This window comes from Cuculus canorus, chromosome 3, assembly GCF_017976375.1.
Source record: "Cuculus canorus isolate bCucCan1 chromosome 3, bCucCan1.pri, whole genome shotgun sequence".
NCBI lineage: Eukaryota > Metazoa > Chordata > Aves > Cuculiformes > Cuculidae > Cuculus > Cuculus canorus.
The window spans coordinates 105,297,647-105,312,425 of NC_071403.1; the positions used below are offsets into that span (position 1 = coordinate 105,297,647).

At 39.9% G+C, this 14,779-nt stretch overlaps 1 long non-coding RNA gene across 1 annotated transcript; it reads right to left on the reverse strand.

Annotated features, from left to right (window-relative positions):
- Positions 1 to 32: 32 nt before the first annotated feature.
- LOC128851869 (uncharacterized) lies at positions 33 to 14,570 on the reverse strand. Its single transcript, XR_008449403.1, has 3 exons — positions 14,297 to 14,570; positions 9,730 to 9,970; positions 33 to 7,548 (listed from the first exon to the last, which is right to left on the reverse strand). It is a non-coding gene; the product is annotated as an uncharacterized LOC128851869 (long non-coding RNA).
- Between the last annotated feature and the right edge of the window lie 209 nt (positions 14,571 to 14,779).

Genomic DNA, 14,779 nt, shown 5'->3' on the forward strand with positions numbered 1-14,779 from the left:
TTTGGGTTTGTTCGGTTTTTTTTTTAAAAAAAAAACAACTTACAGCATATATCCGTTATTGATTTGTATTGGCTTGGTCTGTGGTTTTAAACACATTTAATCTACCCCACTTTGAAGAAAGCACCAGTGTTTCAATACATAGAATAAAATACAGGAATAGATTTCTTCTGATATTGCTCAAAAACACCTTTTCTTGAAAGTCAGTAGAGCAGTGTAACTGAGAGTAACTTCAGTTTGTGACGAGGCGATTGATGAAATATATTCTGTAAACCTTGACACAGGGTACTTCTGCTCTAAGTAATTACTTACTTGACATTTAGTTTTCAGAGTTTTGAAAATGCTGGGTTTTGTTAAGTGTTGGCCTCTCTTGTAAGAAGCATCGTGTTACTAAACATCTGGATTAACACTCTTCCATTTTTTCCTTAGTTTCTGGAATAATGTCTTCTGTATCATAAAATGTCCAGGTGTAAAGCTGTATGTTATGTGAGTGCCTAACATGCTCGCTTGTATTACAGATGCTGTGTCTAAAGGAAAATAAAGTCTTCAGGCCTTTTGCTGTGTCCTAAAGAAAGAGGAAATTCTTAGTACATTTTATGGTTCTAGAAAGCCAGATGTGGTATTCTGGAGAATTGCTATTTTTATATGGCAGCAATCACTTGCTAAAGGATTTGAGTGCTGTTTTGACTTCTGGGAAGTTGAAGCGTCTGCTAACATGCCTTATTATCCTGTGTTGCAGAAAAAATACATTATTTAATAATCTTGCCCCGTAGATATGACCAATATTCCATACTAAAAGCAAGTCAGAAGTGTTAGATACATAACAGAACTTTCCATACCACTTGAGCTTAAGTTTACAATGTTAATATAGGTTTTTATTATTTTTACTGTTTCCCGTTCTGAAAGAGGTAGAAAAGAATCTGAATCTAGTTATACTCAGATAAAATTAACTCTTTCTTCCATGGAAATCACTGTTGGTCTAATTACTAATAAGTTTTTTCCACGTAAGTCTTGTCCTAAATAGCAGTGTTAGTGTACTGGGAAATAAAAGGAGGATTCTCAAATGAGCCATTAAGAGGCTTGTAAAATGTCACACCGTTTGAGGGATATTTTTGCATGTGCTCTCCCCACACCCTTGTATCTGACAGTAATATTGATTCCTGATTTCGTAGTAGAGTACAAGATGGCACATGACCTCTTGTGTTCATTCTTTGTGGTTGACAGACATTTCGTGATTATTAAACACTAGAGAAATACCTGCTTTAATTAATTTAAAATATGGTGCAATGAGTATTTCTTTGCTCTCTTGCATTGCTTGATATGATATTCTAGTTTTGCACCACTTTTTTGTAAGCTTCACTGTGGTCTGTTTTGTATGCATGGAATAGTCATAATTTAAAGGAGGAAAAAAGTGTTTCAATAGTTGTGGTTATTATGCTGCTCTAATACCTAGGATGTTATTTCTGTTTAGGTAGTTTTTCATACTGATCTCATACATTTCCAAGAAATTACTTAGAAATAGACTCACTAAAAATACATTAAGGGGTCTTATGCTAGTGGATTGTACTCAGTTTGCTGTGGCTGGACACAGAAGTACTTGCAGCCACCGAAGTCCAAGTTGGTCTTCTTGGTTCTGACTCGATGTGATTAACTGCGTCTGTATTGCTGCTAGGTATCACCAAGCTTCACAGTCACTGTTAGGAAGACAGTTTGCTTTTGTACCATCCTCTCTGTTGAGAGGAACTAATAGATAGGTATGGCATTTTCTGTAGTATCACACTACAGTCTACTTACTCACCTGGGAAACTCCCAAGAGGAATTTTTTAGATCTGTGGAATGAAGTTGCTTTTATTCTTAATAGCCTACATCCCTCTTCCAGGGTTGTTGGAAGGTAGGGATCCTCTCTGCTGTGTTTCTGCCAAAAGATGATAAAAATAGGAGTTGATGAGCAGCAAAGTATCTTTTATACGAAGAAGTGTTCCTGTCTGTGACTTGTGTTTTGATAAGTCCAAGAGGATATTGCAATCATTACTGTGAAAGCTGTCAGATTAAATTACTGGAGCTGTATGTGGTTTGGGGTTGGTGAACACATTTTTTGCTCTCTAGTGATGGAAACGTGAAAGACATTACTGCTCTTGAAAATTGAAGGTGACCTGAGAGTAACTGGTTTTGGTAGCTGGAATTTCAGAATGTGTCAAACACAAATATCCCATGGTTGGCCTTTGATGTAAAGCTCAAAGGTTAATGGAAAAGAGTACCTGCTGTGTTGAGGTGTATGTAGTTATAGTTGAAAAAAACTAGCTTTTAACCACATGTTGAATTTCTTCCTCACAAACTCTCAATTTTATAGCTGTGACTGGTGCTTCTGGAACTTTCCTTGCTATCCAGTTTGGAGATGAAGACACTATACAAACGTGGCGGGTAACATTACAGCTTAGCAAAGAGCAGAGATGAAGTGGTGCTGTCACTTCTGTATTGCTTTTAAACTTGTGTTGTGACTTGATTCATGGTTGGCATCTGTCTGCTCTGTAATGTACATGAGGATAAATGTGCATATTTCGCTTTGAATCAACTGGTGAAAAAGCAAGGGTGAGAAAATGTCTTCTTATGCTGGAGCAGAGATGACTACGGTACAATCAGATGTTTCTCTGACTCCACATGAAGTCAATAATATGCTTTAAAGATGAGCGTTGTTTTTTTAGTACAGAACAGAGTTGTGATGAGGTTCATGCACATAAAAGGAAACTCAATAAAAAGGGAATTCGATGAATCAATACTGGGTTTAGGATATTTAAGCATAGCCTAATATTAATAGCCTGTATATTTTTTTTCTCTGCTGTCAAGTTAGCATCATTAGCAGCTTTCAAACTCACTCAGAGTGCAGCTGTATACTTTTTTCTCCTGCATTATACATTGATTTTGCTTGCTTTGTTCCAAAGGGTGATAAAGGTTTTAGTGACAGCATCTAACCAGCTGCCTGTGTGCAACTCATGGGTGTATGACCAAACTTTCTCACTGCACGTATCAGATGATCAGAGCAGAAGGAACCTCGGAGCATGTTGAACTACTTGGACTGAACACTGGAAAACCGTGTGACAGTAAGTCAGTGTTGGCACAGTAAATAATCTACCAAGATGTGACACAAGTTCAGGTACTTTCTGTTATTAAGGATCTGCCAGGTTCTTGTCCCATGGATTTCTGGAAACTGGTAGTGCCCAAGAATCTTCCTTGCACAGTCCTCGAGTTGTTGGGAAACTAGCAAAGCTGTCTGGTTATTTGTTCTGTATCTTAGTGTGCCTTGTTAAAATAAATAATAATGCTCTCAATGTATTTATTTGTAATGAGGACAAAATTTCATTCTGTTTCCTGGTGCCCTGTTTGAACTCATTAATCCCTTACCTGTATGTCCCAAGAAATAAGACTGAAAAGATAATTCAAAATAACCTTGCCAATACATAGCTATGGTAATCTTTTGCAAGGAAAACCTATTGCTGCCTGTTGTGGGTTTTGCAACCTGCAAGTTTTTTCCTCTCTCATTTCCCTTTCCCTGAGGTGGGGTTGGGTTTGGAAAGGAAGGGAATTGGGAGGCTAGCTGCTTGGTTTTAGCTGCTGAAATTGGCCAGCCTGGAGCTAAACCATGACACTGCCTGAAACAGAAGATATGGAGTTTTAAACAGAGTATATGCGTTGCATGTGGCCTAGCACAGCCTCTTTCCTGTTTGCTGCCTTTGTTAAGAGAATCTGCAGTCTAAGCTTCTTGTTTGGCCTACTGCAGACCTGGTCTTAGAAGCAACTGCATCAGAAGGCAGGTACTAACTAGATCTAGCTGCGGATAAAGATAAGGAAAAGCTATTCTGTATCTTCAGGTGGAGATGTAAGCGTTATATTATAGATGAGAAGAGCTCCCAGGCAGAGGTCTAGAAACAAGCACTGCTTGAAAAATCCTCTTGAAATAGGATAGACGTGCCCAGATGTTGTTTCAGTGTCTTAATTTAACCTGAGTTATTGTTTAATGAAGGAAGTAAAGCAAATAGGATTACATTATTTTTGCTCTCTTACAGATAGCAGATATTCAAAACCAGTAGATGATATTTGCAGAGAGCAGAAGAATAGTTAAGTTACTGATTTTTCTCCTTTGTAGAGAGTTCCAACTGCTTATGTTGCTTTAGAAGTATGAATCTTCAGGGTGGAAGAGAATGCTGTAGATGGATCCAATAATTTTTGAAAAGGCTAGCCAGAAAAAATGTGTGGACAAACTGGTGCAGCTCATGACACAAAGCAGAGCGTCACACATCAATGAATGCAGAGGACAGCCTTGCCAAGTAAATATATTCTGCTGTAATGTTTTTCTCTATCATTTTTAATTGCCAACAAGTGTATCTTAATGTGAAATAGCTACAAGTATTTCACATTGCTTCCTCTGGCTACTTCCTAGTTACTCTAGTAAGCTCTTTGCCTTCTCAAATTTCTAGGCATGTATAAATTAGTAATTTTCCACTAGCTACCTCAGAATATTTTATATTTCTATTTCAGATTGCTGTTCCTGAGTGGCTTCTTGCGCCTTCCACAAGGAGATTGTATATTACTTCTGTGAAATGCTGGGAGAGAGAATGTGTTATGAGAATTACATTTTAATGGACATGTTTTAGTGCACCTAATTTCCAGAAGGCTGGGTTAAGAACATGTGTTGTAAGACTTCAGGCCCAATTCTGTTGAAGCAGTGATGGAGAGCAAACACCTGATTTTGTTCATTCCTATTCAAGGCTCATGCCTAAAAGGACAGCAACAAACTGACATGCTAGTTTTAAAGGCTTCTGCCTTGCTTTTTCTACTTAGAATAAAAAGACATTCTTTTCCTTGGTCTGTCTTGTTTATGCTAATGCTATGCAAGAATTTAGTGCAGTCAACCTAATGAGAGACCCAGTCTGTTGACAACGATTTTCTTCATGTTAGAATTGGTCTGGCATGCAGATGCCATCTAGTGGTCAAATGCCAGTGGATGAGAAGCTGTTGCAGAACTGGTATTTGATGGTGTGTTTATCCTGCACTTGTCTAAAGTGGAAGGCTTATCCCTTGATCAGTACAGTAATGTATCCGTAGTTCATGGCTTCATAATAACTCAGATCTTGCTCCCTTGAAGCTACGCTTGCCTCAGTTGTACAAATTTATTTCCCATAATCTGGCAGACTTCATGAGATCTCTTAAAATTATCTGAGCTGCTATGAAAAGTGTAGAAAAGTTAGGCTTTGTCTTAGGCAAAGGTTTCTGGGTGTCTTTACCACTGTGGAGATTTCTGTTTCTCAGTCTAACCAAGTAAGGTGGGATCCGTTGTGTAAATTCCAGTGATCAGAGGATGACTGGTAGAAAACATGTAAGAAAAAGCGTGTTTAGGTCTGGTATGAACAAATATAACTACACACAGGAAAAAAAAAATATTTCTGGCTTAGATATGGAGAGCTAATTGAGAGATGCTATCAGAATAAGGATGGTATTAAATTTAAATACCTCATCTACACAAACACTACATAATTTGTGTTGTTTTTCATTAAGCAGTTCTTCCTCTGTTCCACCCATGGGCTTGGTATCAGAGGCGTATACTGTTGAAAAGAGATTTGTAGAGTTTAGACCTGATCTGAGGGACTTGCTTGATATTTAGCCAGGTTCCACTAGTTGTCTACAAGGAGTTGCTCTTTAAAAGCTGTGTCTGCACTAGTGTGTTAGTTTGGAGCAATTATGTGATTTTGAAGTGAGTCCTGAATGTCCTAGTGTACCGATTTGGATTGCAGAGCTCAAGCTGTTGTATGCAAGTTAGATCTTTTGGTTTAGTTTCATGCAAAGCAAATATATTCCTAGCGTGTATGTCCTTGGTATCAGTAATCCAGGTTACTGAGTGGGCTATGCCACTGTGAAGTCCCCCAGCAAGTATGGGACACAGGGCTGCACAGACAGAAAGAATGGAAACACAATGTGAAGAGCTTATGTGACATTGAGGTGCTTCCCATGCTGCATAAAGTGAAACTGGCATTGGCACTTGCGACATCGTCCCTCAAGAGCAACACTGAAATCTGTCATTCTACTGTTCTACAATCTACACAACAGTTTCCTCAGTATGCTTTCCATTCTGCCTTGCTTTCTGTTGCTCTGATTTTTTTTTTTCCGTCTCTATTTTCTGACTGCTTTTCTACCCAATGGTGTCAAGGTCTCTTTGGCTTCTTGGGTGTTCCAATGGGGTGGCACCTTAGGCTGCAAGGAAATACTTGTTTTCAATCTGTCATGAGAGGGCTGGAATTTTTGGCTGCATAACCTAGCAGCAGGAGGGAGGAGACTGTGTACCTCAGTCGTCACCAGTTACTAGAACACCAGCAATTGGGGTATGTGTACAGTTCTGAGATAGTGGAAGAAGTTGTCCTGAATATCAGGGCAACAGCCAGTTTTTGAGATGCCAAAGCATGCATCCTTACTACAGTGATATTGAAGAGGTCTCTTTGGAATCATACAGCCTCCTGTGCTTGTGGCAACTGAGCTTCAACCCAGGTGGATGCACTGCTTTCCTGTACTTGTTGTTAAGGTGGAGCAGCAGGACAGGCATGTGAGTCTTCAGGTGCAACTAAGACACTGGCCTGGGTTTGTGGAGAGGCAATGAATTGCTGGTTCAATCAAGAAAGCTATTTTAGGCCTTTAAAAGCAATCCATATGGCTGTGAACTGTAGGAGAAACCTACCATGAAACAGTTTTTTTTCCTCACAGTGTGTATTTCCTTCCATGTGAGGTTTGTCCAAGGAACTAAGCAAACTGCACACAAGGCCAATGTACTTGCATAACCTTTCTAAATGTCAAGAGGCAAGACAGCCTCTTCCTCTCCATAATTGCCATAGGGTATGAGCTAATGGCACTGCACGCAACCCTGGGAACACTAGCAATGACAAGTGTCATTTGTGGTGTCAGTTTAGTTGGAAAGAATGGCAGTTATCTGCTGACCTCCCTCCATGTTTTCCTCCCTCCATGTTCCAACAAGCCTGAAAAGTTTCATGGCTGCACTTTCTTAGGCCCTGGAAGCAGAAGCATGAAGGTTTGGCCTAGAGAAGATGCCTCATACCACTGTGTGGTCACATCAGGATAAGAGGTTTGGATGTCAGGTACAGAGCTGCTATTCCAAAAGGCAACCTGCAATTATGGATTAGTTATGGGCCAAGTGCCCCCAAGGTGGAAGGAGAAAAAGGACATGTTGTCCTGCTTGTTGGCATGATTTTGTTCCAAATATATAGCACTCTAGTGGGAAGTAGGCAAGCTTGTCTCACAAGAATTGCAGGTGGTTGGTTAATAAGGAGAGGCCATGCTGGAAGGCCTGCTGAGTTCTAGGTAAGTGATGCTCAGTTACCTAGAGCTCAGAAGGCTTGACAGCAGTTCATAGGCCGCCTACATGCCAGACTTATTAAGGCTCAGGTGCTGGAGACTCTAGGAAGGTGATGGGAAGACCACTATATTCAGGAGGCATTTGATTTTCTTCCAGAGTTCCCACATCATGCTCTTGGGTAGTGAGTCATGGGCCAGCTGCAGGAAGAAAGGAAGACAAAGGTTAGCTTGATTCTTCTAGCAGCTTTCATACACCTCTGTTCATCAGATACCCTCTTCACACATATAGGTGAGCATGGGGTAATGTGGTATGGAAGCATACTCTATACAGAGTGCTTGCTGGTCCTCTAGCCTTCCTTAAAAATGGAGATGTGTTACTTACCGCTTGTGGCTGGGTCACACTGTTAAGTTTGGGCTATTAGTCCCTAGTGGGCCATATTGAATCCCTAGGATAAGTCTATATTGGCCCACTCACTGCTCTCTCTTTCCCGTCCCTGAAGTTGCTATCCCCAGGGCCACATCTCTGCTCACGCACACAAGAATTATGTGCGACTGCTCAGGGACTACAATTTGGACACTAGCTGAGCAGTTCCGGTTCAACTCGGGTGTTGTGGCCACTCAGATTTTTGGGTTTCCACCTCAAATTACCAGACTTCCTGTTCTACGGTTTTCTAGGGTACAGACTGAGCAATGTGTAAAGCTGGAAGGGTGTGATGACCCTGAAAAGGAGGGTGCTCCAGCAAAGACTATGCTCAGAATAAATGGACGCCTTCAGCCTTCTGCTTAGTTATTGGCTCAAGCATCCACATGGGATGAGTGGCATGCATCTGTTTGGGTTATGAAGTGTATGTTCAGTCCTTATAGTAGTGTTTGGTAGTTGAGGCCAAATATAGCTTATTCTTTCAGGGACTGCGATGTCTGTGTGAGGCTATGAAGCAGACTGGGAGGAAACGGAACAGCTCTGAAATTCGTGGAGACAGGATTGTTGGGCACTTAGGAGAATCATGCAAGAGCTTGACTGTCACTTAGACTCACAGGCAGGACTTTGTTCCCATACAGTGCTGTATATTGGGGTTTATTGGTAGAGAAATTTTAATAGCACGAAGTATTTTAGCGCTCAGATGAACTGTCTTTCCTTTTAAAAAAAAAAAAAAAATAGAAAAATTAGTAGTAGATGGAGACGTTTGTGCCCAAGTTATCTAAATGGCCAGGAGATGGCATCAGCGTACCACAAAGAAGCATTTGAGCCTCAAAGTGTAGCTTAAAGGAGATCGTTTTACAGTGACCATTTTGTCCATGCTTGCTCAGTCACCCATGTCTGTACGAGAAGGCTTTGTTATGTGGGTGAAGTGCAGTATTTGTATGTAACTTGACTAAATCAAGAACTAATTATTTGCAGGCAGTTATGGTCAGATATTTTTTAGGGTAATTGGATGTGGTAATTTTTGTACACAATTACTCAGGCTGTGTTTGTGTGGTTACCAATTTATGCGTGTCAGGTTTGTATAGGTCACTGATCTCAGTCAATGGCTTTAGTGTCCTGGCCTTCAAACTGAAAAAAAACTTAGGTGCAGATTGTAATATTAATGCTTTATCAACAAGAAATGTTTGCTCTATGCCACAGCTATAATGCATTCTTACCCCCTTTCATTTTAAAGTAGTTTATAAATCCACAAGTAGGCAAGCAATAAAATATGCTTTTCAGTCTTTTAAGTTAGGTAAGTCTGGTGGTAGAAAACAAAAATATTGATGGACTTTTTGACACTAGAGTGCTTATAAGGACTAAAGGGGAGAGTTCCGAACTTGGGCTTGCAGTCAGGATTAGATTCCTACTTAGAGACAATAATTGTGTCCTGTGTACAGTACTGGCAGTGCTAGCCACCATTTCCTAATAAAGGGTTCTATTTTTTGGGTTGGAACTCTTCCAAAACTTGGGTTCTTCCTCAGCTGTTGTTTTATTGTGATTTCTTTATTTCTTTCTTCATTTTAACCCTGTCAAAGAATGAGCAATAAGAAAAATAAAATTTCTCCACCTGTATCGGGAACACCGCTTTGTTCTTGTGTTTTGCTGACCCACAAATAACATTTCTAAGCAGTAGCTGAAAAAAAACCCGAAACTGTGATCCCTGCTTCACAGTGGTGGGTTTATATTGACAGTATCACCGACCTACTGCAGGGTTAATGTGCAGCATTCTAATTGCCCTAGATTGTTGGCTGCTCATCTTCCTACCCTGATTGCTACTAGACATTAAACTCTTCTGTTTGTACTTTGAACTGGTGCCTGCAATTAGGATCAATTCAACAGAGAAAGAAGCAGTATCATTGTGTGACAGGAAAAAAAAATCATGATCCTTGCTCAACTTTATTACTTGCACGTACCAGGGGATGACCTGTGGTTTACTGGGATGATTATTTGGTATGCTGCAGTGATCCTGCATGTGGCTTTCATAGATGATTTCCACAAAGACTGGGGACGAAAGCACCTGTCTGCATTCTTCTCATTGGAGCTGTTTGTTAGTATCCTGTGGCTGCTAGCAGCTGTGGTAGATTCCATGTCAACATGTTGCCCATGAGGTAGGAGTTGGACTTCGGAACATTCACAAGATGCTTCTTGATGTTCCTGTCAACAAACTTCAAGTGACTGTAATTCTCTAAAACACAGATTTGCATTTATCTTATTCGTCTTCTTAGGAAAGTAGCATGTATATTTGAATTTATGTGGCATTAGCCTGTGATATTGTCATTGTACATCTGTCCATGTCAGAGGTAGCACACGTTGCCCTGTACGACTTACAAGAGAAACAGGAACTTCAAAGTGGCGAGCACTGGAGTGATACATAGGCTTCTTGGAAATAGACATCTTGGCCTACTGCTAGCTTTTACTGGAAACCTCTTAAAATTCAGCTTTGAAATAACATTTGAAAGTCAATGGTTTTTACAAATTTCCCTATAGGAAAAACAAAAAGAAGTGTACTGCAGTTGATGCTTATCTCTTATTTCAGTAAGGCTGATGCTTTATTGCAAGAATATTGCCTATGTATGACTTCAAACAGTTTGAGTATTTCCATTCTGGGAGTACTAAGCATTGTATGCCTGGTGGGAAATAAGCTGCTTGTGTAGATCCTCACCCACTTATGATGGTCTTTTTTATTTTTATGTATCTACTTTCTCCAGCCTGAAAATTTTCCTTTATTTCTATTACCTCTGTTCCATGTTTATTAGTTTGTGGCTTCTGCTGACATCCCTTCTTACAGGTAGTGTGTATACCTACATTTTCAAATATATCTTCTGACTCCTTTCTTGGGAGTGGAAAATTGGGGTGGCCAGTTTGAGAGCTGATCACCCATGAATCTCACCAGACACCCAAGCTCATTAAAAATGAAGCTGAAATAAGCAGTTTAACTCTAGTAGCATAAGGTAAAAGTTAACTTACGCTGCTAAGGTGTTTACATGTTCTGTGCTGCTTTAGGAAGTGTTATAGTTATCTAGGCTACCTATTTGAAATCTATTGAGCTGGAAGTGGTTGTGATTGGTAATACTGCTTTATAAACGGTACAACTTGTGAACAACCCCAAGAGCAAATGCATCTTTGAAATGCATGAAGCTGCTGGTATATGAAGAGTTAGAGATATGTGTTTACTCACTTAAACATGAGCTGCCATCATTTAGGAAAATAGCATGTAGAAGTTCCTGTTGCTGCCTAAAAGGAATTCTTCAGTTGAGTTCTGCTATCTGTATCAATGATATTGATAGATTTTATATCAGATTTTTCACCATTCTCCACTAAGAAAGACGTAATCTGGCAAAATGCAGACCTCTTATATTAACACATAGTATTTCCCAAAAATTCAGTGTCCTTCAGAAATAGTCATTTGTATAAGAATGTCTGGAAACGGAACAAATGTGTCTGTCTTCAGCAGCAGTTCATTTGTATAATATTCTTTTCTTCCTCCTAGGGTAATGTTCTGAAGAACTTGCTGCAAGAGATGCTGCATTGGAAACAGAGAATTGAGCCACAGGTCTGAACACCTAAATGGTTCAGTCTATGTATGCTGAACCTAGCATATTTCTACACCTCCTTGATTTCCTTTTCCAAAGAGTTGAACTCTAAGATGTTGCAGCCTCATGCTTCTATGGTAACATTTCACACTCTACTTATGATGTAGGGTAATGCGAGACTGTCACTTTTTGGGGGCTTTTGGGATTTTTTTTTTTAGAACTCAAAAATATAGATTAGAACATTAGCTGCAGTCGTGCACCATCTGTTGTTGCCTCTTGGGCATACAAACATGTTCCTGAATATCCCCTGTGTCAACAAACCATGTATGATAGATAGAGAGATTTAACTATTGCCTGATGAAGCATCAGTGCATTGATTTTTTTTTTTTTTTAAACCAAGTGATATCTTGCATTAAGAAGAGATTTCCTTGTATCATATGCTAGTTTAACTCAAACCATTATGGCTATGGCATATATTTCAGAGAAAAAAAAAATCTAATTAGTCAGGCATACTAAATGTTCATTGATGGCAAATTCTTAAAACTTTCACGTAGTTATAGCTGTATCCACAACCAATACATTTCTGTAGTCATTGACTCTCTTGAAATGCTATTTCACTAATAGGAGCAAATGTTGTTCCATAAAAAGCAAGGAGCTTATGTTGATCCCTGTAATTACTTTTTAAGCAGATGGAACATACATGTCCAGCTCATTTTAGAAGCCCTAGACACAGCAGTCTTGCAGTTATGAGGAATCAGTCTCTCTTCCATGAAAAGAAATGACGGTAAAGAGAAATTGTGAGCTCTCAATCCCTACCACACAGCAAGTGTACTGTTGAAGGGACATGGAAAGCATTGAAAAAGTAGCTAAATAGAAATGAATGCTGCACAAAATGCCCTGGGCACTGAAAAGTGCTCGTTTTCATGTTAACCATACCCCGTGTGCAGCTTTCAGTGCTATTGATGGTCATGTTTTGAGGCAGGCCAGCCTAGTATCAGCTTTCTGGCCAGAATCCACCATGCACCATTAACAAGTAGTATCAAAAAAAAACCAAAACAAAAAAACTAGGAGGGCAAAGGTTCCTTCTCACACTGTATAAAAGCTGTCTGTTTGGGCTCAAGTTTTATCTACTACTGCATGGAATCAACATTTTCTTGAACATGGATATCTCATTTGAAGCTTGCCTGATGTTTAATATCTTCGAACTGTCTTTTGTTGGATCACAACAAAAAACCTGTCAGTTTACATATCAGTTGAAGCATGACAAACTGTTTTTCTCATGGATGAGGGCAAAAAAGCAAGAATGTAAAGGGCTACAGTTGCTAATTTGGAACAAAACTAAAGGATAGGACCTGGATTCCTTTCTTTTGGCTTGTATTTTACCATCAGGATCTCTGAAAGCAGCTGGAACTTGTGCTAAAAAGAAATAATGTCTGACTGGCTTCGGCTGAGATGTGTTGCACTGCCTGTGCCAGCTGAGCCCCCTTTCCCAGAGGAGGAGTTCCACCCTGTGGGAGCACAGATGGCAGTTGTGCCTCCTGTCTTCCTTCTGGCTCTGCCAGAGCAAAACCCAACTCTGTGCAAGTCCAAGAGATGATGCCCAAAACCTTTGCACCCTTCATTGCACCAGCAGCAGCATCTTCCTTTCTGAGCTGCTTCTCTACTACAGGTACTCTTGCATCCCCCAGTGCTGTGACTGCCACTTTGCTCTTATTTTCCTGTCTGCATTTCCACTGATGCAAACCAGGAGTAGGTTAGTCGTAACCTTATTAGTGAAAAAATCGGGGTCCTCTTGCATGTATCCATCTGGTATTGATTTTGTTGAGATGGTATGCCTGAGAGAAGAACTTCTAAGACTTTGTGCATAACCATCAAATAAGAAACTAAACTTACTAGTTATTTCCTGTAATAGGTATCCCTAGTACATAATGGGTCCCTTCAGATCAAGCACTTACCTCAATCTGTTTCTGTTGTCTTAGATATTGTCAAGTATCCACAAAAGAATGTCTGTAGCAAGATGTACCAAGTCTTAATAATGACAATACTGTCTCACTCTATAACTTTTTGTGTACTGCAAGGTCTCTTCTGTAGTGTGGAAAGGGTACATATAGATGTTGTCTGTGAATGGCTTTTTCACGTGGGTGAAAGTGTGTCAAGGTGTGTGCTAAAAATTAAATGATACTGCAGCTGTATGATAGTGCTTGGCTTTAATCTGTGCCCTCTCTAGTTTACTCACATGGACATGGCTGCAATTTTTGCAAGACTAATAAATGCAATCAGAAGGAAGCTGCATAATGTGACTCATGCAACCTGTTTAGTCATAAATTGCCTTTGCTTTTCAAATTCAGTCAAGGCCTTGCTAACAGTTATCTTGTACAGTCATTAGATGCAGAACAAGATGAACTCTAGGAAAGTTGCCCCAAAGACTAATTTTATATTTGTGGAAAAAAAGGTGACCTGGAAACCACAGCAATCTGAAGATTCGTCTAGATTTATTTTAAGATTGTTACTAGGGAAGACACAGAACAGCATTGCTAGAGACCAGCCAGTTGCCTCCCGAGAGGAAAGGATCTCTGTTGAAGTGAAAGTAGTTTTGGACAGGTGACATGCAATAGAGCTGACCCAGTGGAAGCAGGAACTGCACTTATAGATCATGCATGTGATGTTATTTAACCCCCTGCTGACATGGGAAGAGCAGTCTCTGCCTCCTTACCCCACAGTAGAGTGGCTTAGAAGCATCTGAGATAAGTTACTTGCATCCCCTGGGATCTATGTTAGTTGCTGAAACTGGTATAATGTGTATAAAGAAGAGGAAGATCATGCCCATGCATTCCTAGCCCCATCACAACCTTAAATTGAATCCTCACTATCAAGGAACTGGCCACCGTCTTGTGATATTGTTCTCTAAGAAGGAGAAAAAAAAAGCCATAAGATAAAACCCAACTACCTTCAAGTTGCTGAGCTGTCCTATGGCGACACTCTCTCATGCTGAAGGGGAAGCAAGGTGATAATACATCCTCTCTCCGTAAGATGTTTCCAGTTGAGAGCAGATCTGCTTCATCTGCCTTTCGCCCATCACTATTTGGGAACTTTACAATACCTCTTCACCAACAATTGTATACTTTTCTACATATGGACTTTGCTTTTGCAGAATCTGCAGACAGCATTGTTTTTTAAGGCTAACTTGTTTGATCAATCATTAGCTTATGGGACAAAGAGGACAGGCGTATCTTTCCACTTGGGTAGTCAACCTCTATGAAATAATTTATATGCCAATACAAACAGTATAGAATTTAAGATTTGAAACATTTTGATGTATATGAATTCTTTTGTAGTGGGTAAAGCAGATATAACAAAAGAGAAGGCTTTGTACAAACTTGAGAATTAAAGGAAATCAAAGTGAAACCAGAAACATTCCATCATTCAGCCC